At 42.8% G+C, this 25,466-nt stretch overlaps 1 long non-coding RNA gene across 1 annotated transcript; it reads left to right on the top strand.

The window, feature by feature from the left end:
* Positions 1-760: 760 nt before the first annotated feature.
* LOC308198448 lies at positions 761-25,207 on the top strand. Its single transcript, XR_013953928.1, has 3 exons — positions 761-2,669; positions 2,773-5,136; positions 25,077-25,207. It is a non-coding gene; the product is annotated as an uncharacterized lncRNA (long non-coding RNA).
* The last annotated feature ends 259 nt before the right edge of the window (positions 25,208-25,466 follow it).

Genomic DNA, 25,466 nt, shown 5'->3' with positions numbered 1-25,466 from the left:
AAAGATCCATGACACAGAAAACCCATTTTCTGCACTAAAATTCTGTTTATTCTGGCAGATGAGGTTCTGCAGTCCACCTGGGTTTTGGGACTTTCACAGCAAGAACTGAGAGGCTTGTGAACCAGGGTCCAAAATAAAGCGGAGGCCTTATGTCAGAATTCTATCCTTTCCTTTCTTTCCAGCAGCTGCCTAAAATACAGCCGTACCACTTTAGAAAGACTCAGTCCTTGAGATGGCCCTCAGATGCTCTCTTTTGGACCATCCTCCCATCTCCATTCCTAATGAAGCCTTCACCTCATCAGCACACAGCCCTTAACTTGATTTTGCCTCCTATGGGATTTACTTCTTTGATGTAATTCTGTTAACGTCAAAGGCGTTTACAGCAAGGACTCATCTGGGACCTTGAGTACAGCTGTTGTGTTCCAGTCTGGAGGAACTCACATTCCTCTACCACACCCAAATCTATCCTGAATTATCAATATTCTGATAAGCAACTCAATTTTATTTACACTGGTTAGGGAATTTCTCCACTCCTTACTTTCTTCCTCTATATTCCCTGGGCTACTTTACCTCCACTTTGATTTTTCACTTTTCAGGCCATGACATTCCTGGCGATTCCTAGATCTCCGGATTCCTGCCTCCTCCTCCCGTTGTTGCTAACACACAACTCCGTCTGGAGCCGGATTTAATTAGACCACAAGAAAAATGAACCGCAATGAAGTTACATCAGGGGTGTGACTTCAATCCACAAGAGCCAGGAAATACAGAAGACTTTTTTTTTTTTTAAAGAAAAAAAAAAGCGAGAAGAAGAAGAAAGAAAAGAATAAAAAAAAAAGAATCTTCGTCCCAGTTCTCTGGTGTCCCAGCTCTAGTACAGCTATGATGTTCATGCAAAGTTTGTACAACAGATATTTGTAGAGGAAAAATCTTTGAAGGGGTAGGAAGGGTCCACAGAGATTCTGCTGAAACACTTTGGCCCTGTGGCTTTATTGCATATGGTTTTGACACTGTGCCAAGCTTTATGACACTTACATCAAGGTTGTTCCCCGCAGTGATGCACCATCGAAGCTAAATCACCTACCCATAATGGAATTCACAATGATTTCACCATGTCTTGGTTGGGAACATGTTATCATTAACTTCCCATTTTTATTACCCCAAATGCCTTTCCAGCTCACAGCATACTGCGCTTCAGGAACTTCGTTGCCACGATTGTACGTCATTGTGTAAATTCAGCAATGAATACAATAGAGATCTGGTCTATCCCAAGGCCTCCAGGCACTGATGTAATTGTAATAATAAAGCATAATCATAAGGAAGAAAATGGCATTTAGGTATGTCATGTGGAGTATGGAAATGGGTAGGGTGACTGATGCTGATGCAATTCTGCCTTACCGAATGAAGGGAAAGGGTTTAGAAATGGACCCATCCAGGCATAGCATCAGCAGTTCTGCTAGCTGCAATATGATCCTTCCCTGGCTGGAAGGATCTATCCTAGCTATTGTAACATGCTGGAGTTTGAGGCTATGCCTTCTGAGGTTTGGGTTTTGTTTTTTTCTTCCCTTGATTACTTGTAAAAATACTTTATTTTACCAAAAGCAAAACAAACAGAGGAGACGGTATTGTCTGATAACTTGGATGCTGGATAACACGCTGGCAGGGCAGGGCTCTGTTCCTACACCTATTTCTCACCTCTTTGTGCCTGAGCTGCCCCCTTTGAGAATAAAAATGGGGTGGAAATGTTTATAAGCCCTGCACTCTGTGGGGAATTGAGAGCTTGAAAGGATGTAGCTGGTTTAGAATAGTAAATACTCAGGTGTTCAGTTTGAAATTGTGCTGTGCAAAACATGGAGAGGTAGTTAACTCTCTATTGATTTTTAATGGAGCTTTTTGTTTTGGTTCTTGGATCAAATTGGATTTCTGTGCCTGTAAATTATTCCACTGAGAGTTACAACACACAGTCATTGATCATGTCTTGTTTCATGTAGGACAGTGTTTCTCACACCTGGGAAAGTGCTGTGAACCCAAACCTCAGGCTCACAGTTTTATGGGACAAGTAGTTCTGTAGCTGGAAGGCCATTTTGGTGGGAGGTTTAGTGTTGTGATCGGGTAAACTCAAAACTGGAGATAGGGATTTATCTCTGTAATGAACCCTTTAGTGGAGTTTCCTGGTTAATTGCATCCCAGGTGAGTTAAATGGCAGGCTGATTAAAGACAGAGGGGAACAGGGAGGTGAGAGAGGTGAGCCTAGGCAACTGGGGCATCTATAAAGGAAGGCAGAGTTAGACAGCAAGCTTTCTTTTTCAGTAGGGTTCATCTGGCAGCTGTCTGGAGTTAGCAGGAGATGAGAGAGGCTTTGTTAGTGGTGTATACCACCTACTTTTAGATATAGCTCAGTGGGGAACTTTCTTTGTTGGGTATGGGAGGGGTTTGGCTTTTGCTAGTCCTCTCTTCTCAGATAGAGTCAGGCTCTTCAAAGAACAAAGTTAGCCTCCATATTATCTACCCTTCGGCATTTCTGCATGACTCATCTGTGTACTTAGTTGAATAGGGAACAGTTATCAAGTCAACCACAGAATTTTGCAAACCTCCTTAGCATCGTTGTAGGTATCTCAGTCAAACACACCTACTCTTTCTGCAGGGGTAAGGAAAGAAAATGCTAGAAATGGGTAAGTGATCTCTTGATTTGCTGCTGTCCTCAGCAGTGAATGAAGGGAAAATCTTGGAAGCTGAGCAACATATTATTCATATGTGCCCTCTCATATTTTGCAGATGGTGCTATGATCTGATGTAGAGGATCCCCTTGTAAGGAGAAACTGAAAAAAAGGTGGGAAATTGAACGTGCTGCTTAATACTTGAGACTGTAGACAGATGCACGTGCACACAAACAGCTTTTACAGTAAATATGAGTAAATGACAAGTTTTCTGCCATTAGGTATCTTTTGCCAAGTGCAACACTCCTTTCAGAAAGCATGGATCTTTTGGTAAGAGGAACATCTACCACTAGGAATGTGCATTGGGGTGAAAAAATGAGATTATGGAAGAGGTGACCCCTTAAAGATGTTTGACTGAGAACAAGTAAGCTAGTTTCTGGTTCTGGTTCTTTCCCTGACCTCCTGGAGGGCTTGGCAGAACTCTTCCCTTCTGAGCTTGTTTCTCATTTGGTTGGAATCCTCAGCAGACAGACCTACACTGCTTTTCTGTGTGCATAACACTCATGACAACTAACCTTTTGATTTTGACTGCAGCCTCTAAATGCTCCCAAAGTGAAAATAAATAAATAAAAGACAATTTTATTTTTCTCCCTTTTCTTTGGTGCTGGAAACCAATTCCTCTCCTGGACAAACTCCTGGTATCTTTCTCTGAAGCATCAACTCTGGCCGCTATCCCTGTCGTCCTCCTTAGTGTAGACAGGATGAAGCCCATCCCAAGAGAAAGTAAAAGCCCTTACTCAGGGATAAGGGTCACATACCTGGGGAAAATGTATAATTTCAAGAGCAAGAAGAGATTTAGGGTGTGAGGGCAGATGACTAATGAACAAAACATTTTGAGAGTTCTCAGAGAGGAAAGAGGAAGAGGAAGGGTTGCTAGAAGACCAACCCTTACACCACTGCAGGAGGGTGCCTGGAGAGCTGTGTGTGCTGCCTGTTGCACTCCAGCTGGAGGCTGGCAGAGAACGAGGCAGGCAGCAGGTCACTGAGAACATCCTCTCCTTGAACCTCTGGCTGCTCCTACCTGTGCAACCACCTTGCTCTCCATGCAAACTTTACATCTATTAGAGGGACCAGCACATCAAAGCTTGATGTTAACTACCAAGCCATCCAGGCTCTTGTGGAACCCTGCGAGGCACCAGATTCCAAGCCATCCAGGTTCTTGTGGAACCCTGCAAGACACCAGATTAACACCCATTAGGGTAAGCACTGTCTCTCCGTCCTGGTAATGCGAGGAGTTGTCTTTGTGCACAGAGCATTTGTCTGTGCTGAGTAGAAATTCCAGAAGCAGCAGTGGACAGAAGAAAAAACAAAAACAAAACAAAAAAACAAAAACAAACAAGAAGTTTCGAGAGTTGTGGTGCCAAATCCTAAACTCTACAGCTGTATCTACAACAGGGATTAAGAATGCATCTGAGCCCAGATTTGCTGAGCACGCGCACTGTTTGCATACAAGAAGACATAGGCAAGCATATAGGGCCGTGTTGGGGAGAAAGCTGAAACTGAAGCTTGCTTGTCCCCATGTGGGCCCAAGTCCTCCTGCTGTGACCTGTCCAAGCAAAGCTGAGTGTGCTACAGCTCTGCACAGCTGGAGATGGGCATGGTCCTTCGAGGGGCATGGAAGAGTCAGGGTGAAACACTGACTATAACCCCGAGATGATGGAACAGACCTACATTTGGGAGCTGAGTCTCCTGCTGCTTCTAGACACGGTGCCTCAGCAGAAGCGTTTGGGAGAGGCTCTGTGAGGGGAGTGTGCTGGTTTTCCGTCCCTGTTCTACACATTTTTGCTGGCCTTAAAATACCTTTAGAAAGCGCAGGATATGGGTATGCAGTCAGAGCATTTTTCTGCTCCTGGAAACGTTGTTGTTCCTGCACTGAGCTGCCCTCCTTCTCCACTTTCTTCTCCCCTCTGAGATGGAAATGCATGAGTAAGCGTATGTATTATTTGCAGACTTGTGTACAGGCCAGATCTTCTCATGGTTGAATTACCAGCCAGCCGCTCAGCCTGTCTCAAAGAAATGCTTTCTCTCGTGAAACTTTCCAAGCTGGTTTAATCCACCTTGGGTGGCAAACTCCATGTGCTCTTCCCCTTCTGGCACACACTTTGCATTCACCAGAGCCTAAATTAGCTCTGGGTAATTCCAGCAATGTCTTGGTCTGTGGAACGGATTCTCCAGCTGAATGTGTCGCGTTGCGTGTTCCCCGTCTACCTGGGTAGTCTCTTGGTCCATGGGCTGGGGAGAAAAGGACAAGAAGGAAAAGGGGGAGCAAGCCAGTTCCTTGGAAATATTAGCATAGCCTCTCTCTCCAACGCAGGAGACTCAGCGGTTTGAATCGGAGATGCTTCAACAGATGTATCACAGGAGGCCAGCACAGCTGGGGATTCCTGGCAGAATCAAATGGATCTGTGCTCTTTCCTTCTAGGTGGGAGTGTCTCTTTTTTTCTCCATTCTTCCCATTTTCAAAGTGTCACCTATACTTATAGCCCTCTTCTAGGATGGTTTGCAGCTGTAACCTTCGTTCCATCTATAGGGCCAGGGATACTCTTTACAACAGGATTCACCAGAGGGTGCTGTTACACATAGCCTTTTTCATTTTTCTTAGCCTAGAAGAAGAATGCAGCCTTTTAAGGGGACACTGAAATGTTGCCAGTTTTAAGATGCCAGCTCCTTTTCTGAGTGGGAAGCTGCGGAAAAAGAAGTAGCTTTTTCCTCTTCTTCCTCTCTATTAGTTTTTTGCTTGTTAAGTTGGTATATTTTGTTGTTGTTGTTGTTTTTCCTTGAACTGTCCAACAAGAATCATATCTTTTTGCAGCTTCCCTCCTCGCATCCCAGATCTTAATATTTTAGGAGGAGTTTACTGACTGCCTCTGTTCTGGGACTGATGTAAATAGCAAAATTAATTGTTTTTGCACTCCTACCTGCATGCCATGGGTTGGGTTTCTCCTGTGTTAGAAAATATTTACATTTGCTCCACAGAAAGAAGGATGCTCTAGTTTCCCACCACCACCACAAAGACCTCTGCAGTTTTGCTTGTGCTATGAGGACCAGCTTCATTTCTAGCCTGCTGAGTGATTTAGGAACAGCCTGTGAGAACTGTCTTTGCTGCAGCATAGGGACAAGTGGCAATTGTGGATTTAGCTCAAAGCAGGATACATCTATCAGTTCTGCCTCCCGCAAGGAGAGGAAGAAGATGGCAAGGATGAGGCTGAGGGACTGCTGTGCTCTTCTGCAGGTGGCACAGTTCCAGTCAGCCAGGGCAATTTGACAAGCACAGGGAGAGCATGTTGCAAACAACTCTCAGGCTTGCAACAGAGACCTGCTTGTTTCCCCTGTTTAATTTGGGAAACATGCATCCAAGCACACTTGGTATGTCTCCATGCGTAAGCCTATACTGCAGCCTATTGATTTCCTTCACCCTTGGCAAGAGTATCACAGCGGATTTTGGCTTTGCCTGTAATCTCTTGAGCGGATGAGACTAGAAATTCAAATGAGAGCTTAACTCACTGACCGTATGCACTGCCCACATGATGGTTGCTCCTTTGGCTCTGGTCTGGAGCAAGTCAGCTGTCTGTTTGGGCAAGAAAACTTGGGTATGGGGTGAGCATGACTGGTTCCCATCTGCGCTGTGGGTCTACAGACATTGTGGATGAAACTGGTTCCAGGGACTTGGCTCTGCGAACCAGATCCGGAACATGAGCACATCTCCCAAAGGCCGCATAGGTAGAGGCTCTGTTATTTTTGACATGTATATGGTTTTAATCTGGAAGTAAGCCTCTGAATGCAGCCACCTGGCTCCCCAACAGTACTGTGTGTTGCCTAACAATGTAAGCAGAAGATACTAGATCCATTTCTTCCCCTCTCTGTGCCAGAACCAACCAGAGAAAATATGAGTTCATGATGAGGAGCTAACATCTTATTTTTGGGATGGCTGTTTTATTGCCATATGGTTTTAGTAGGAGTAGTGGTCACCCATGCAGTGGAAGGCTTGAAGCTTCAGTTTGTGGCTTCTGCAGAGAGCTATTTTTTTGATAACACAGCTTTGTTTGCAATGTGGCTTCCTCTAAGCTTTTCAACTTGGAAGTGCTGTCCGTCCTCTTGGATTTTCCTGCCCTGAATAAAACTAACCATAACAAGTGAAAATACAGACAAATATATATTTGCATAAAGGGAAGAAAGCAGATATGAAGACAGCCCAAAATTCCATTCCATGATTAATATGTTAACCAAAACAAAATTTTCCATCTTGCTTCATAGCTTGAAAGTCCACCAAAACCAGTGCACTGAGCCATTATCAATGGAAAGTGGTGGGATGTTTACCAGTTTCTTTGTGATTTTATTTATTTCTTAAAAGAATAATGATTAAAATAAAGGCAAGAATCAAAATAATAATCCCAGGTGACAGATGTCTTTCTAATTTCTTCTAATTGTGAAAGGAAGTGATGTTCTTTTTAAGTGTTGTCATACAGGCTGTTCTCCTCTACTCTGAATTACCTAGAGAAAGCTTGAAATAACCTTTTCTGTATTGGTGAATTTCAAATATATTTATATTTGTGCCATGCCTTTTGTAGATAAGTAAAGCTCCTCCAGCAAACACACAGTGCTTAAAGTCACTGAATTAACCAAGAAAATGTCAATTTGATTTAACAGAATGAGAACTGGAGCTCCAGCATTCAGTGCTTGGGGACCTGAATCACTGGTGCAGGAGAGAGGTGGGGAAGGAGGAAGTTTGCCTCTTGCATATGAGTCACCATATGCTACTGTCAGAGTCTAAAATGGAATCATGACAATCACATGTGTCCAGGAAATGGACAGGAAAAGGCTGCTGTCAGTAAGATTCATTAAATCCCCCTTCTCTTACATGCTATGACCTTTCCAATGTTTTTAGGAAGTCAGGGAATTATATTCCTGAAGTTGTTACAGTAGCTTGTTTTAACAGTATTGAAGTAGGCACCTTTGTCTATAACCTCTTAGGAGTTTGAAATGTTTAATTTAGTGGTACTTAATAAGTCTACACAGACAAAAGAAGAGGCCTCTAAAATGTAATTCTTAATTTGTTCCATTGATGGGAACATGGAATAGAGACATAAACAAATATTTTTAGAGAATAGAGGTGATGTGAGGTTTCTGGAAGTTTTCCTTGACACACATCTATGATTAAATTTACTTCTACGTAAATGGAAAGCCAAAAGCTGATATCAAATCTAATAAATTCCATTTTAAGAAATTGGAATGATCGGCATGGATTTACCAAGCATTAATCAGGCTTAACCAACCCAATTGCCCTTTGTGATGAAATGACTGACTATGTGGATAAGGAGAGAGCAGCAGATGTTATATACCTTGATATATTAAGACTTTGGATATGATCTGCTACAGCATTCTTGTTCCAAAGCTGAGGAAGTACGGGCTAGATGATCAAGCTGTTGGATGGGTAAAATAATTGTCTGAAGTGTTGGGTTCAAGTAGAGGCATTCCTTGGCTTGGTGTCCACCAACGATGGCAGGCAGATAATGGAGTACCACCAGATTCTGTACAGTGGTCAGGGTTTTAATCAGTTATTTGGATGATGACAGAGAATAAATCCCCATCAAATTTGCAGGTCATACTAAATTAGGTGGAATGTTTGATGTTACAAATCATAGTTCTTTTGGGTAAGATGGAGAAATTTGAGGCCTGGAGCAATAGGAACTTTACAACATTCAGAAAAGAGGAGTACTCATAGAGCAGAATAAACCCATGCGTAGGTACTGTCTGGGAAGCAAGTGGCTGAGAAACAGCCTTCACCAGAAGGACTTTGGGGTTATAGTGGATGCCAGGTTGAAGATGTGTCAACAGTACACTGTCACAGCAAGTAAGGCAAATGGCAATGAGCTTTATTAGGAGAGAAGTGGCCAGAAGCATGAAAGAAACTGGGGGGGATATGTGTATTATAGCAAGGTTACAACAGCTTAGTCTTCACTGCTCTCTTCCTCAACCCTCCTTAGATGCTCAATCTTCTATCATTCTGATGCCAGCACCACTGTGGCTTTGTTCATGTAGGTATACAAGGTAATAAGATCAAAGCTCTCTTGGGTACCATTCTGTAGGTTCCAGTTACACCTACAGCTGAAGTGCAGACATGTATTTATGTCTTGATCTGCTTCTGGAAGTTCCCTCCTCTTCCTCTCCCACTCCTATCCTGTACCTCAAAGCCTGCAGTCAACCTCAGCTAAATTCCAAAAGACACCAGAAATGTGAGACAGCTGCTCAGAGGCTCAGAGAAATGACCTGAGAAGAAAGAGCCAGGTGACACATCCCAGGAAATGGATCCTGTCCTAAAAGGAAAATGCATTCATCATTCAGATAACTTCTGCCACAGAAAAGCCATCTGGATAAACAAGGGCAGAATTACACAACCATTGCGCAGATCCTCATCCCTTCCTGGCCAGTCGTAGTAAGACAGCTGTGCTACACAAGGATTCATCTGTGGGCAGAGAGGAGAACAGGAGACCATGGGGGAGGACCGGGATTTCTGAGGCTAGCAGTAAGGAGAGCAAGTACTCTCGTCACTGTTCCGTCATCAGATCCTTTGCATACGCACTAGACTCTTAACTGGAAATTGGGCAGCGGAGACCTCAGACCAACACAGTTATGTGACAAGGAGCCATAACAGCAAGAGAAAAGGGGAAGTGGGATTCTCAGAAGTCCACCTGCAGAATCCCACTTCCTCCTGCCTTTCTGCTCCTAAACAAGGCAAGGTTAGGTGTCATCACAGCACCCATCTCCCTTCTACACTTCAAACCCACTGCTGCCCAGGTAATGAGTCTCCACTGTAAGAGATGCTTCTAACCTGCTGGAGTCATTGGCTGACCACCCTGAATTACGCGTCCTCACTCAGCAACCCCATGCCCCCTCATCCCTCCTGGCTGCATCTTCTCCTGCACCCCAGCCCTTCAGCAGGAGCCAAGGGTTCTCCAGACGTCTTTTTTGTGCCCCATCTCTCCCACAAGGAAGGAAGCAGTCTGAGATGTTTGCTGGCTTGGGGAGGCAAAACAGAGTCTGAAATTCAGTGGAAGCAATTGGAACATTGTGATGATTTTCTACAAATCCAGAGTGGAGGAGGAATAAATTTTTGCTAAAGATGCACAGACTGACAAGAACCTTTTCAGGAAGCAGTTCAGAAGCATTTTCAGCAATGTTCACATTTATAGCTCAAAATAATAGACGAAGCATTAACCAAAGAAAAGCAAATGTCACCTGCCTCCAGTGGAGGAGCAGACCTTTCAGGAAGAGTTCTGGTTTTCCAATTTGGAAAGTATCAATAATAAAAATTGACTGGCAGCCTCAAAAAAATGGATGAACCCTATAACCCCCAAAAGCCAAGCAGAGTTGAGTACTGTAGAGATCTTACTCCCTGTTGCTCAAGAGAGAAGGCTGTAGGCCAGACTGAGACATAGCAAGCTGTGTGAATTCATAGATTGGGCTGAATCCCTCATAAATAGTGGAATATCGTCCGGGAGAGAGGCCGCTATGAGAACAGGCTTGGAAGCTAGCTAGAATATGGCAAATCTATCGAGCAGCTGAGATAACAAGAACACACACAGGAGAGTTAAGGGCAGAAGGAAATGGGTGTACAGTGTGTGTCATAAATTACAAAAGGAGAGTAAGCAGGGTGTGCATGGGAGACTGAATGCTGTGAGCAAAGGTCAGGACCAGACACTAAAATGAAAAGGTACATGTGTGATGCAGCAGAAGCTGTAACCTAACGAGCTTATGGGAAAATCCACAAGGAGATGGGAAAGGAAATATTTTTTTATTTACTTTTTTTTTTTCCCTCCCTGCCAAATACTGTGGGTCATTAGCTTGGAGAAGCTCTGCTGGTAACCAAACAGACTCTCCTGAGACTGAGTTCTTACGTTCCTGCTCTGAGGCTGCCAGTTAAATCAAGGCATCTCAGAGGGCCACGGCACCTCCAGAAGCCAGCATTTCCTATAGAACAGGCCTGGCATGCCTGGCTGTAGTGCCTGTTTCTGTGAGAGATAATCTGGGTTTGTTTCTCATCACAAAAGGGAAGGCAGCAGGGTGTAATGGAGCTGAGATACTAAAGGCTGTCCTGAGTGATCCATGTAGTCCCTTCCAGCAAAAAGGGAGATGCTATAGGTAATCCCACGTAATTTGTTCCCTCCACTCTCCTCTGGAGAGCTGGGCATTTCTGGAGAGACATTTAAATAAATCTTTGCTCTTGCCTCAACTGTGTTCATGTTGCAAAGCCCAGGGATAAAACCAAGGGATATCAGTCCTGTTTCAACACTGGAACTGTAGGTTCCTCCTCCTGTGCTCAGGGGAAGAGCTGAGCAGTGGTTAGAGCAGTAATTTACACTGCAGACGATGTGGGCTTCAGTATTTACTTTTACTGTTCAAATCCTCTGTGTCCTGTGACCTTGTTCCTCCTTCATAAACAGTGAAAACTGTCACTTCCTTGTCCTGAAGAAGAGATAGGGCAAATAGTGTGAGATGCTTCGATACAGCTGTGGAAGTCACGGAATACTGCAGCTATGAAATATGGTCATGTTCGTACATAAAATGTATACATACAGTGTTATTTGCACAGGGGATGTGACAATCAGTCTTGTATCATTTGAAGTATTTCTTAAATCTTCAGGTTCTGCTATTCCCCGACTGAAGATCTGGCCTTTTGAGATATATCAATATTTTTAAAAGAATATCCAAAAGTGTGCTCCCAGCCTGCTTGTTAGAAAAGAAAAAGTTACAAACATTGACTCACTGTGACATTTCCTCATATGGGAAAGCAAAAAAAAAGGAACTTCAAATCATATTTTTTGTTGTTTTTGTTATTTGCTTCCTTAACCTCCCCTACCCCCCCCCCCCCCCCTTTCAGTGTTTTGTTGGCTTTTGTATCCTATAGGTTTTATGCTATTTCAAAGTTTTACTCTGAAGCTTGAGCTCAGCTGCTGAGCTGCAGGCAAGGAACATGAACACCATTTTCATCAGGCTCTGTGGCAGTCTGAACTCCTACATGACTCTAGCCCACTCCCCTCTTCCCCCCACCTCCCGCCACCCTGCTCGACATATTTAAAATCTCCAAAGATCTTCCTTTAAGATACCAGGGCTTCACATTGTGCTGGCTTTTATTGGATTTCAGGTGCCATTCAGTCAACCCCCCTCAGCTGCTTGAATTCTTCAAATGCTCGGATCATATTTCACCTGATCTGGCACTGAACCATGTTCGCTATCTCACCCCAAAATTAATTAAACCATAAATTTTCAGAATAAACATGTAACATCTACTATCACTGAAACAGTCTGGGCTTTGTTGAGCAAACTGCTGGAAGAACAAAGCTGCCTCTTTCTCTTTCTTCCCACCCTGCACTTCTCTTCTCTTGATGTGTATCAGCAAATACAGTAAATACAGTACTCTCCCTCCCTGATACAAAGAGATATTTTTGTTCTGCTGTTGTCACTGTTTTATAGACTTAGAAGAAACTGCAGCATCTCACAGAGTGAGGTCTTAGAGGAGAACATTATCACCAGGGAAGTAACACTACTGAGATGAACAGGAGCTGTTCTGGAAAATACTACCTTAATTTGCCCTTTACATCAGTTTCCCATCTGCAGAGTGAGTGTTTCTGTCTGATACTTGTTCTGGACAGTTAAAATTCCATTAATGAAGGAGCGGTGAATAGCTAATGCACCCAAGGAGACCATTTAGATATGTACAAATTGTTAACGATAGCCTTGTAGCTGTCTCAGAATGAACAGTCTCCCTCTAAACCCTTCCTTTCCTATAGCTGTGAAACTTAGGCTATAACAACAATTCTTAAAGCAACAATTCTTAAAACTTAGAAGATATCAACATGATGTTCCAAAACAACCTCCCATTAAACTACTGGAAAGAAAATAACTAAAACAAGGATTTCCTTTTCCTATTCTGGAAGTAGTCTGGAGGCTGCTGAATCTTTCTCAGACCTGAAGACTTACATCTGAAGGTGGCTTAATTTTCTTTTCCAGTTATTTTGGTTGTTCCAGGTAAAAAGTGCTACCTCTCCCCAGAGTTTAGGATCAAGAACTCCATCACTTCACCAGCGTGATTCAGAGTAAACCTTTAACCTCACCCTCAGGTCTTCTAATCCTGTCAAAGCCCATAAAGAAAACTGGACTGCTGCTTGGGTGGGAGACACACAGAGCACTGACTGGTTGCTATAGGCAGTGTAACTAAAGGTGGCATTTTTATTCCTTGAATCAACTGTCAGCCAACACCCTTGCTTGGTATTCAAGGTTGCTGTGGGTTGATAGATATAAATCTGAGCTCCTGACCAGCTCTGGTCTTTAGAAATTCTCTAGTACGTTTGATTGCAGCTCTGGTGCACATGCCAGTGTCCTGGCCATGTTCCAGACCTGTTGATTTACACTCCTCTAACTCAAACTCTCTCTTCTGCTTCAATAGGATGCAAAAGATAGGATCAATAGGATCTTCTTCAGCTCTTAAGCAAGTCTAATGCAGATAAACTTTGTTTTTCCCTAGACAAAATAAAGTGTCTTACAGTTATTGTAGGGTGTTTTTGATGAATGGTGCCATGGGAAGTTGAATGTGGCATTTGTTCTTGCTGGGGCCTCACATCTTTCATCCCAGGTGAAATCTGAACTCCTGTGCTACAGGATCTTGACTGTGGACTGAGATCCCCAGGGTATAGGGCCTCAGTTGTATACTTGCTGCTGCCAGGATGCTCCAGTCAGCCAAAGGGCTCAAGAGCAGAGCCAGGTGTCAGGATCAAAGTGTCGTCTGATGCAGCGCATTATTATTATCTGCTCAGTCCTGAGAGGTTTGCATGCACAGCCTCCTAGCACTGCTGGCAAACTAGGAAAGTGATGTCTTCGTGAAAAACACAAGACAAGAACAAGATCTTCTTTAGCATTTCTGTTCCTGTTCTCAGGCTGGAACCTAGAAAATATGACCAGAGGGAAAGGAATACTGGAGAATTTTTACACCAGTTTGTCCTTGAAATTTTGGAATTGGTGATTCGAGCTAGGTCTGACTTTTCTATGAAGAATCCTACAGGCTGTTGTCTACTGCCTATTTTTCACCTGTTGCCATGGACAGACTGGTGAATAACTGTGCACTGCGAAACCAGAGAGCAGACCCTTGGTTCCTAAGGCATTAATCAGCCTAGTTTAGGCAAGAGCATTTCCCTTCATTTCAGTCTCTCCCTCTCCGCAGCATCTCCTGCCAGGATGTCCCGCTGCCTGCTGGAATTCATGTGGCTGAAATATCCCTCATGAGTCTCCTTGAGGTCAGGAACTCAGCCTCTGGATCCTCTTCAGTTCTTTCTAGCCCTGAAATTTGATGTTGCCAAGTGAATTTTGCTTCCCCATCCCATTCTTCATATTTCCCAAGGTCACCTCTCACTGGCAAGAAAAGACTTGGAGAGGAGACAAGAAGAGGAAAGTCCAAGCCTGGATTGCCTTCTCACCTCTAAAATTTCAAACCCACCTCATCCCTGAGATTGTTTCTGGGATTTTCCTTGCCTTCCATCAGGAATACCTATTTTGCTTTTGTTGCTGAAAGACCAAGGAACCCTTCCTATTTTCTTTATTTTTTTCTTTTCCCTTTTTTCACTTAGCTGAAGATACCTTACCCTCTCCCCCTTTCTGTCCTGTTCTCATCCTGAACTCAAAACTGTCTTTCAAGGACACCTGTCATAGACCAAACTGTATTTCATTTCCCAACTTTCTACTCCCAGTCAGCTCACCTGAGGAAGCCTATACATCTCACAAGCATTCTCAGGAAAATGCCGCTTAAGAGAATCTTTTGTCTCGAGATTCTCCTCACTTAAATCCACTCCAGATCTTGTAGATCTAGAAATAGCTGGCAAGAAGGATTTTCTTCCATCCTCATTTTGGTGCTTTTTATTGTTTCCTTCCTTTCCTCATCATATTGTGCCCGGTGAACTTTTAAAGGCAAGTCAGCATCTTGTTTGTCAGAAAAACACTTGGCTCACTGTCACTTTCCAGGTCTGTGCAGCTAATCACCTTATGCCTAGTCTGACTGAAGCCTTCTTTGGGGTTCTGTATGTCTCACTTGCCTTGGCTTCTGAATTGTTTTACCCAGGCAGAAAATATGAGACATCCGGGATATCTGCTCTTTATGCATTCACAACACAGCCCACTGTAGCCCTTTCTATGTGCCAACTTCAACTTTCTGCAGTGGTGTCCAGCAGAGCTGAAGGGTCTCGGGCTCCAACAAAAACTTATAGAAGGAAAAAAAGTTAATCACGAAACCCTCCAGACTAACTGGTCTCCTGCTGAGATAGATACATGCAAGACAATTAGATGGTGTGAGTGGGTAACGGGACTATCCTAGAAGAGGCTGAGGTTCAAATCAATTCTTTTCATGGGGCTAACATCATGTGTCCCTGAACACTCCTCTCGGAGATTTCAGTTCAACCCCTGGCCAGGAGCATCAGTTTGGGACAGCTTCTCCTGTCCTCTCCGTCCCAGAAAGTACTGCTCTTTCTTCTCTCGTTCACATATTACTCTCTAATCATGCATCACCTCTTAACCAGACTCATTCCACAGAGCTGTGCATATTTTACCAGATGTGGAATTAATATGATTCTTCTGCCCTCAGATTGCTGAAATGACTGACCATTCACAGGCTCAGCAATGCGTAATTCGACAGGTTGTTCTTACTGTGTAGGATGAACAGCTGATCTTCAGACAGTTTTTCTTTCAGCAAGAAATTAAAGTGTTACTACATTTTGCATTTCCCTAACAACGTAGGGAAAATGATCGAGTTTCTTTGCTGATTCATCTGCTTTTACAGTTTTGGGTGTTATGTTTATTTTCCCAAAGCGTTTTTTTTCTTTCCCAGACTCTCCCAGGTCCCAAGGTCGGAGCTGATGTCTGCACTCCGAGTGCATCCTGTTTGTCATAGAATCATTTAATTGCCATTTAAGAGAACTTATGCAACTGACCTTTAACATGGCAGAGTCTCCCTGCTGCACTTAATTCCTTATGCTGACATAAGAAAAGAAAGAAAAAAAACTTCCTTTTGGCTAATAAGAAAGTCTTCCCACAGGGAAGATGAAAAAGGCAGGTGGGGTGAGGGAGCTGATGAGTTCAGAGTGGTCGGTGGTTACACAAAGGGCTTGGTTTGGATGTTGCTTGCTTCTAGGGGAAACTACAGTACTAATTGTTCTGTAGTGAGGGGGAGGAAAATTTTTAAAGGGGGGAAATTAATGATATGATAAACTATTTTACTTATTTTATTTTATTTTATTTTATTTTAATTTAATTTAATTTTATTTTATTTCCAAATCACTGCATAAATCCCCTTCTTTAATTTGAAAAGACCTTCCGACCAAAAGGAATGAATATGGGAGGAAAAGGGGCTGTGGAGGAGAGAGAGTCCTGGATTGGTCGCCTGTCTTTTTGTGTTCCTTTCAACAAATGGATTGGCTCATTTGCCAATGCAGGCACGGAGTTATAGGATGCTGCAGCCCCTTCCTGACTGTATGGTCACCGTTTTCAAAACTAAAGCATAACTGATAGGGAATAACAAGCACTGTATATCACACTTTCCAAATAAACTATGGGTTAAATGATATGAGGACAGTCCTGAATACCTGACACTCATGTTCTTCCTCATGAATTAGCTGTGAAACTAAATAGCAGACTGGCTCTGAGGCAAGTAGCAACATACAACATCTCACACTGAATCAAATCACATCTCAAGATTTTCAGCAGTGACCCAGCAACACTCCTCCTTTATGCTACTCCTTTCGTGTGTCACACACACAGGAGCTGCTGAAGTCCCTGCCCTGAAGACCTTGCTACTTTACTTCTTCTGTTCTCCAAAGTATGGAGATACTGACTGCAAATCAGAGCCAGAGATAATGGGTGTGGTGGAGAGTAAACAGGGGTAAACGGAGTTCAGCTACTTTTCACATGTATCAAAGACAGGGAGACAACTCACGGGGCAGAAAAAAACCACCACCTTTCCTTCCTCCCTTATATCTACTGGATGATATGAAGTGCAACTCACTGATACCAGTGTCCCTTGCTATGACCTGGATCTCATAAATGCCCAGGTTACCTTTCCCTAGAACTTTCCTGCTAGACATCTTTTGTTTTCCTCTATATAGTCAAGGGCATCTAAAGTTTTTGGGGAAAGAAACATAGCCCTTAATAATTTATAATATATATATATTTATATATTTATATATATAAAATCTGCTGAGATTACTGAAGATGGGGGTATATGCGCTGATATTTATTTCATTTATGATGTGGCTTCTTACCCCCTGAAAGCCGGACTGTGTGGCCCATTTATCATCTGTCACAAACAAACAATGTATATTTTTAGCTTCTCCTTTCAGGGAAGATAAAAAATAGTTTGAGTTAGCATGACATGACTTAGGTGGGGACTCTTTTATGTTTTTTTGTTTGTTTAGACAAATGGGTCACAGGAAAGCACTCCTGTGAGAACCGCTCTCATTCCCAGAGATCCAGGGAGGTGAAGGGGAGGGAGAGACTTGAGATTAATGCTAAAATAAAACATCCTGTGCAAAAAAACATTGTCTATCTAACACTAACTTTGAGGTAATTTAGAAGGATGGTGGAAAAGTTCAGCCTTAACTCTGCCCCTTTTCATCATGTTTCTGTACTTTAAAATACACCATCTGTAGAGCCTGACTTTGTCTTTCTCAGATAATAGAGCACATATCACAAAGTATGGTGAGTCCCACGCTTGTTGCAGCCAGAGTTCATATAAGCATTTCCCACTCAACCCTTTTGCACTATCCAAATGGTCAACATTGTACAACTGCTAGTTAGATTTTTTTCTTGCATTAATTTTGATTTTTTCCAAATTTCAACTCATTTGGTTCTCATAAGCTTTTTGATAAAAGCCCTTTCAATCTGTAATCTAACTACATGTAAAGTGTTTCCATATACAGTTCATAGTTTTTGAGATAGCAGTTTTCAATCCATGCAGCTCAGAATTTCATTATGGAAAAGTCACCAGCTGTCTTGTAATTACCATCTTCCCTAATTATACCTGATTTAATTAGGAATCAATTCACATATTGAAAAAAAATCTCGTTTCTATTATCTTTTGAACCTGATGGTGGGATCCCTCTGTGTGTGGCAGCAATATCAAATGATGAGCCTGGTGCCTGCCCCACTTCGCATACGACAGTGTTAACGGATCAGGGTCGTGATCCAGTTAGCAACTCTGTTTGCAGCAACATATGAGAACTTTTATGGACTTGTATTGTTCTTCTGCTTTGGAAGAATGCCAGTCAAGAAATGCCACTCCTCGCTTCCCCCTCTTTTCAGACATATAATGCAATAGGTTGGAGTCAAGTGTCCACTCGGCTCCTGGACAGCCATCACATATACCCCAGCAGCACATGGAGGCCCTTCCTGGTATCAGAGGTCAGCTTCGTACAGTTCTCGTCCTTCCGCCTCCTGTGTCATGGGCATGGGACAAACAGCTCCTCCAGCATTCCTCTCTCCCAGCTGTTCAAGGTTATCCGTCCCAGCGCCTTTCCTCTCCGCCTCCTCATCCATGTTCTGTTGCCACACATCTGGCTTTGAGCATGGAGCCACTTCTTGGATCTGATCCCTAGCAGCTGTCTGCTGCCAGTGCTTTCCCACAGAGGATAGGGATGGGATCCAAAAGGCAAGGGGAAATGGAGGACAAGCTGGGAAAGTCCACAGCAGGTGGAGGTTAAGACAGAACCAAATCTCCACGGGAGCAATGTCCCTTTGCTTCCTCTCCACTCAGCTCCATGGGCGTCTGCCTTTTCTGAAAGTCTCCCCCATCTACTTTTTTATTATTCCTGAAAATGTAGATTGTCTCCCCCACCTCCGTTACCTCTGAACAGGCTCTTTCTGAATGCAGACTTCTAGAGAAGGTTGTGTTACTAACACAGTTCACCTTGAGCACATCCCGATGGACATAACAGATAAGGAGTATATGACATACTGGACAGAGACATTTCTTTGGTTTGCCCAGTGGCAGATGTTGACTAGATGCAGCTGGAGAATCTAATCCATGCAGCTACTCCTCCTTGTCTGAGCAGGAATATTTCAAGTGTTATGAAGTGCCAACAGCAGTGAGTGAGGGCTGAAGAAGGGATGACATGGAGCCTAGAAATGTACTAGCTGCATCACATTTTAATAACAGCAGGCCATATTCAGTTTCCAGGGCTGTCAGATGAAACATCAGTGTCATTAAGGAACTGGGATTGCCTTCAAAATCATCCTGTACCCAAGGTTTGTCTTTTTGCTGGCTAAGAGTGAAAGACAAGAGAAAACTAGGTTTGATCAAAACCCACCTGAAATATTGGAAGTTTGTCTGCTGCCTTTCACAGCTTTAGATCTGGTCTTCTCTCTGCCCTTTAGTGGGTTTGGCCTCATGATAAATTCCAGAGCCAGAGAACTCTGAGCAGAGACAGATTAGCATCTTGTTTTCAGAAGCCTAAGACCGGGATATATGGATCTGTTTATTTTGCAGATGCCAATAGTTAACACATCCATTGTGTTCAACATACACAGTGCTCTGGAGCTGCTGCTAAAAGAGGACAGACATTTTAGCTGGCTTATTATCAGCCTACATGCACTGGAGATGGATCCCTGGCTTTTAGTTCACCCTTGCTCTCAGTTTTATTTCAGCACATTGTCCTATTAATGATCAAGCACTCTTTGAGCTGCATTTTATTAAGTTGCCTGGAGGCCCTCTGGCATCAGCAATGTAAATATACTTGTGGTGATATTATTATTATTAGATTCATGCTAATAAAAGGATAACAACCCAGCAAAAGGCCTTTAATCAGACTGTGCTGTGTAGGCAAAACCAAGGTTTTTTATTGGGATTTTTTCCTCTAGCCACGTAGGGTCCTGTCCATGTGAGAGGAGAAAAAAGAAAGAAAAAAAATGAAGAAAGAAAGAAAGAAAAAAAATGAAGAGAGAAAGAGAGAGAGAGAGAGAGACAGAGAGAGAAAGAAAAGAGAGAAAGAAAAGAAAGAAAGAAAGAAAGAAAGAAAGAAAGAAAGAAAGAAAGAAAGAAAGAAAAAAAGAGAAAGAAAGAGAAAGAAAGAAAGAAAGAAAGAAAGAAAGAAAGAAAGAAAGAAAGAAAGAAAGAAAGAAAGAAAGAAAGAAAGAAAGAAAAAGAAAGATCATCATCTGAGTGATTAATTTGCAAAGTTTTGTGTTTTTTGGTTAATTTTGCTCCTTTTTCTCTGCTACATAATTGATTTAGAATTTCCTCCCCCTTGCTCAGAATTTCACAGAACGAATCACTAACATCCAGTAATAAAACCTTTTCTGCATCAGTAACTTGCAGACCTATCTACTAAGGAAAGCTCCCAGCTCTTGGTTAGTGCAGGCTGAAGGAGATGGCCTGGTGGATCAAAGTAAACCCATGGCCAGCCAGAAACCAACATCACGTTGAAAACACGTGTGGGTAGTGACAAAGGAAATTCCCCAGGGTAATTACTGAATCTACTCAGTGCTTTGTTTGTCTGGAAAAAACACAGCAAATGCTTCCCTACTTCATTAGGGCATCGTGAGGATAACTTCCAGTAAAAACTAGGAAGCCAAACACTCCTAGGAGGGTGACGACACTTGAACTCCTTTGTAGTCTAGACTGGCTTCACTCCCAATTTCCCACTAGCTTGTCTGTGTCTAGGTGGATTCAGATGTACCTGTTTCCTCCACAAAAGGACTTCAATTGTGTAGTTCTGAAACACAGCCATAAAGAAAAACTTTTGCACCCATAGCATACAAAATTGTGTTCCTCCTTTCAATTAAAAATACAGGTCTACAGTTCCTCTTCTGGTACAATCACAGCATCCTCCAGGGCTTGTGCATATTTGCCTACCTTTGGTATCTACCATGCCTCAACTTTGTTGTGGCTCTGATCAGGACCACTCCATACTGATATAAAAGATGTCCACTTCACCTCTTTTTTTGCTCTGGGAAACACATTTTTGGCTGATCATGGGCTTCAGATACACCTTCAGATACACACAAACATTATAAATCCAGTCCCCTGAGTAGTTTCTTTTTCTCTCATATCATCTTAATATTCTTGCTTGCTTGCTTGCTTGCTTATTTGCATAGCTGTTTTCTGGGAAAACTGATAGATTCTACTACTCACATGAAGAGAATTTATTTCAGTGTCACATTGATTTTCAGTCTCACATCTTGATTTTGTAACTCATTAAATATATATATATATCTGTGCTTCTGAAAAACTCAGTACTGCTTACAACTCTCCTGAACTTGAAACAAAGCTTGAATATATTTCTCTATAAATTGCTGTCTGTCATAACTACTAATCTGTTTTAAACCTTCAGGGCATGCTAACATGGAGATAAGTGGATGGAGTTTCTCTATGGATTGCCTTGTTGCATTGCACAGCTGTGGAAAGGCATCTCCCTTTGCTCTCCATGGGCTTTCTGCACTGCCACGTTTATATCCTCCCATTTCTGTTCTCAAATACCTCCCCAGTGGCTTCTTTGGCAAGACTCGGGAGGGATTGGTGTGTTCTTGTGTTGCACCCCTCGCTGGTTCCTGGGTTCAATGAATGCTTTACAAGGAGGCCAGAAACTTTCCTGAGTGTGAAGGTGACCGATTCAAGCCTTTGGCTCAGAAATTAAAGCACTTGTGTGGGGTTTTCCTATGGAACGCAGCTTAGCCTAGAGGATGGTGTGTTTGCAACGGCATGAATGCAGCACAACATATAACTGCAGGTGAAACATGTTTCAGATCATGTCTGTCTCAGAGCCCTTCTGAAGGACATCTTCAAGGGCATGGTGATTGTGTTTATACTAACGTGTAGGAGAGATTCTGAGGTCAAATATGCAGTCTGTCCACATTACTTGTCTGCGGGAAAGCCTTGGAGCTAATCGTGGTGCAATCTAGCTGATACTCCCAGTATAGCAGTGTGAACACCCTCAACTTATCCTCTGAAGAAATCTAGAGGTACAACCAAATTATCTGACAAGAAACTAGACAGTAATAAAAGTCACTCCTGAAGACACCCAGTCATTGCTACGCAGAACCTAGGGGGAATCAAATTCTTAGCGTGTGGCTAATCTAATCCTTACCCGGGATGTGATCAACACAAAGTCATTCCTCTCCTGAGGTCAGACTGTGCCAGCTCTCATGCACCCTGACAGGCTGTGAGCCCTGGAAAACTGCATTAGAATCCACATGTACAAAACCACAAAATTAGAGCAGGCATGCAGGAGCTGGAATAGCTGAATGGGCCCTAAGTCTGGTCTCTTCGGAAAGAAGTTTTGTTGGGAAATCCAAAGCTTATTTAGCAATATATCAAATCAAACTGCAGAAAGTATGGCTCCTGGGGAATGGCAAAAGGAACATAATCTGAGTGCTGAAGAGAGCAGAATTTATTTTATTTTGGTAGTATGTGATGCATACCACTGAACTGAGAGAGGAGAGAGGGAATAGAATAGAAGCCCACCCTATTTCTGAAATGGATGCTAGTGAAAAGTTGATTCTGGTTGAACAATATATACACGTACTGAAGAAAAAGAGAAGTTTCCTATCCATTCTCATCCCTGCAGCCTCCATCTTAATCTTTTTTGATCCAGGAGTTTTCTAAACTGCCCTTCGATACCCTCTCCCTCACTCTTTCAGAAAGATATAGATAATCTACAATTGCTGTTTTAAACCGAATTTTTAAAAATCCACCGTCTTTTTGTGTGTGTGTGTGTGTTTTATTCCTATTTCATAAGAAGATTCATGCATTCTACAGCCAGGAAAAAAAAATAATAAAAAAAGTGATCTAATTGTTCTGTTCCCTCTCATGGGCCAGAAAGCCTCACTCAGTAATTCCCACTTTTATGCTTGTAATTTTGTGGTTGAACCAGCATGCAAATTTTAAGACAACTCCCTGCCTTGATTTCACCAAGTGTTTAGTGAATCTCTTGCAGCAGTTAATTATCCTCACACTGAAAGTCAGAGTCTTGCAGCTCGTTTTCTAGTTTACCTTCTGACTTCACCTTGCAACCACTGGATCTCCTGTCTTTGCTGACTAGCTCGGAAAGCTCTCCTCTACCAAATATATTCTCCCACTGTGTGTTTTAAGGTTGCTGTAGGATCTGGAGCTCATTAGGCATGTTTCAAAGATACAAGGCTGTGCCTTGCGTAATGTTTTTGCAACCTGGAAGGAAAGGAGAGAGAAAATGAGCAAAGGAAGTGGATAAAAAAGACTGATGCATAAGATTTTTTCTTTATTGTGGGTCTTGACTTTTCTTAGTTTTGCTCTGCCTTGCACAGGAGGGCTTAAGATGAGGGAAAGGACATCTCAGGATCAAAATCTGAGCCTAAACCTATGAGCACCTTGCTTCATTTGCAGTGAGTGAGGAGTTAAGCTCAGCCCCGTGCCTCCGCTACATGTTAAAGACTCAATCTGTCTACCTAATTTAGCAGCTGGGATAGTTCCCACCGGCTGAATTTATTCCCCGGAGCTGAGGTAACTTGGAAGACCAAGTCAGGTCTCAAGGTAAGCCTGGAGTGCCTAAGCACTTTGTAACATAGGATCAGCAATCTTAAAGTAAGCAGTTGGTAAAATACTGCTTGCTGAGTATTGTTGCCTCCCTCTGCAGCCCTGGCTAGATGTGATGAAGAGAAGAAAGGGGAGTATTTAAACAGGGATGGATAGGTAGGGTTTTGTGGCCCTTGTCTGCTTTTCCTGCACCACAGTGTTTAACACAGACTGAGAAGCACATTTTTAAAAATATTTTTTTAGTTTTTATTCCCAATGTATAAGCTCCTTGTTACACTTTGACTTGGCTGCCATTGCTCCCTTCTAGCTAAACATCAGCAATGTGTCCCTCTATGGAGACTGATAAACTGAGCCTTCTTAGCAAGTCAGTATGAGTCTCTTGGAAAAAAAAAAAAAAGAAAAAAAAAAAAGAAAAAAAAAGGAGGGGGGCATGTACTGTGAAGGATCTGAGAGGGACATATGAACGCTATGTCTGGGAAAGACTTGGGGCAAGTCAGTTCACCTAAAATGTATACATGTGTATATCTCATTTCATCCCAAACAATATATCTTTTAGGTGACATCAATAAATCAGCAGGCTGGCTGTCAGATCTGGAAGAAAATTCAGGGAATGATAGCTGTGTGCAGGCTGAGCTGTACAGAAGTGGCATTGGGTCCGATTAGCTGAGAGCAACTGGAGTAACTCAGGTCACGGGAGAGAAGATGAGCAAAGACCAAGCGATATTACAGATGAGGCAAGATATGCATTGGCAAAGCTACTTGGTTTCCTGCAATGACCATGGACATGGCAGTCAGCTCCAGGCAGGGAGACAAGAAAGTGGTCATTGCAGAGCTGGAAGGGAGCCTGCTACAACTGCTCCTGAGTGCCAGGCCCTCGTCCTGCTGTAAGGAGGCCTAGCTCCACACCCACACAGGCAGGGACAAGAGCAGCTCAGAGCACTGATTTCTCCCCTGCCCACCCCAGTCCCTCCTGCGTCGGGGCCATACCACCTTGTTGTGGTGGGTTTAGGTTTGTTTTGACTCTAGCCTGTTGTTGCTAGTGATACCTGAAGCCCTAATGACCTTTTCTTATTGAACTCTCAGTTTCCCAATGAAGCTGGACAGCAGGTAAACAGGAGGAAGAAAGCTTTAACAGAGAGCTTTGCCAAAGCTCTGCTGGATAATCCAGTGAGTACTGGGGAACTTGGCAGGAGAAGAATCACAGGGTTGGATCAGGGCTATTCATTTTTTTGCTAACTACTCTTGACATTTCTCTTCTCACACAGATGTACAGCTTTCAAAGGTTTTGCCAGAAGTTCCTCTACACAGGTTCACATCTCACTCTTTGACTCTTCATTGACACAAACCTTGGGGAAAAAAAAAAAAGAAAGAAAGAAAGAAAAAAAAAAGAAGTCTAATTGCTCTTGGAGGGAAGAGAGAAAATAAAATAGTTATATATATTCATATATATATATATATATATATATATAATCTACAACCCAAATGATCTCTGGGGTCTGTGGAATAGGAGAGGGTGTGCTTGAGCAAATGCTAGGACGTCATTTGGCCAGACACTTCTGCCTCCAAGGTCACTCATATTTTGACTGAATAATAAAATGCTGTATGTTTTATCCCAAAACTTGGGAAGATTGGGAAGCAGCAGGGGTGGAGGAGTAAGAGAGAGGGAGGGAAAAGGGGGGTTGTGGGAGAGTAATGCAGTCCTTATTGCTCTAAACCCCGTGGAGCCTGATCACACAAATATTTGCAGATCCTGATAGTAGCATGTGTAACACAGAGTATACGATCATCTTAACACCGATCCCATGTTTATTTTTCTTTTTTAGTTGCTGGATGTTGCAGCCTGTTCTCCCAGCCACTGCAGGGGAGAGAAGCAAGAAGCCAGAATTATGAGTGTTGAACATTATGTCCCCAGAATTTTGCTGCTGGTGTCTCAGCTTGGAAGAAAAGGCAGCCTGGGGAAGGGATTATAAGGGGAAAACTTCCCACTGAGGACATTGTTCTTTCCCTGTGGGATTAGGAGAAACTATTCAGAAAGGCACAGGAATTCAGCTACCAGTATCTAAAATGGAAAGAATGAAGTCCATTTTTCTTATAAAATATGTTTTTCGCTTAAAAAACAAGGCAACCCCCTTTCAAAAAATAGTAGAAAATAAAATTTCTAAGACCCTCTGTAAGGAGAAGGTAGTATAGGGGCACTCTTGTATGCCATCAGT

This window comes from Anser brachyrhynchus (assembly GCF_964034855.1).
Source record: "Anser brachyrhynchus genome assembly, chromosome: 7".
Taxonomy (NCBI): domain Eukaryota; kingdom Metazoa; phylum Chordata; class Aves; order Anseriformes; family Anatidae; genus Anser; species Anser brachyrhynchus.
This window is presented reverse-complemented; position numbering and strand designations above follow the sequence as displayed.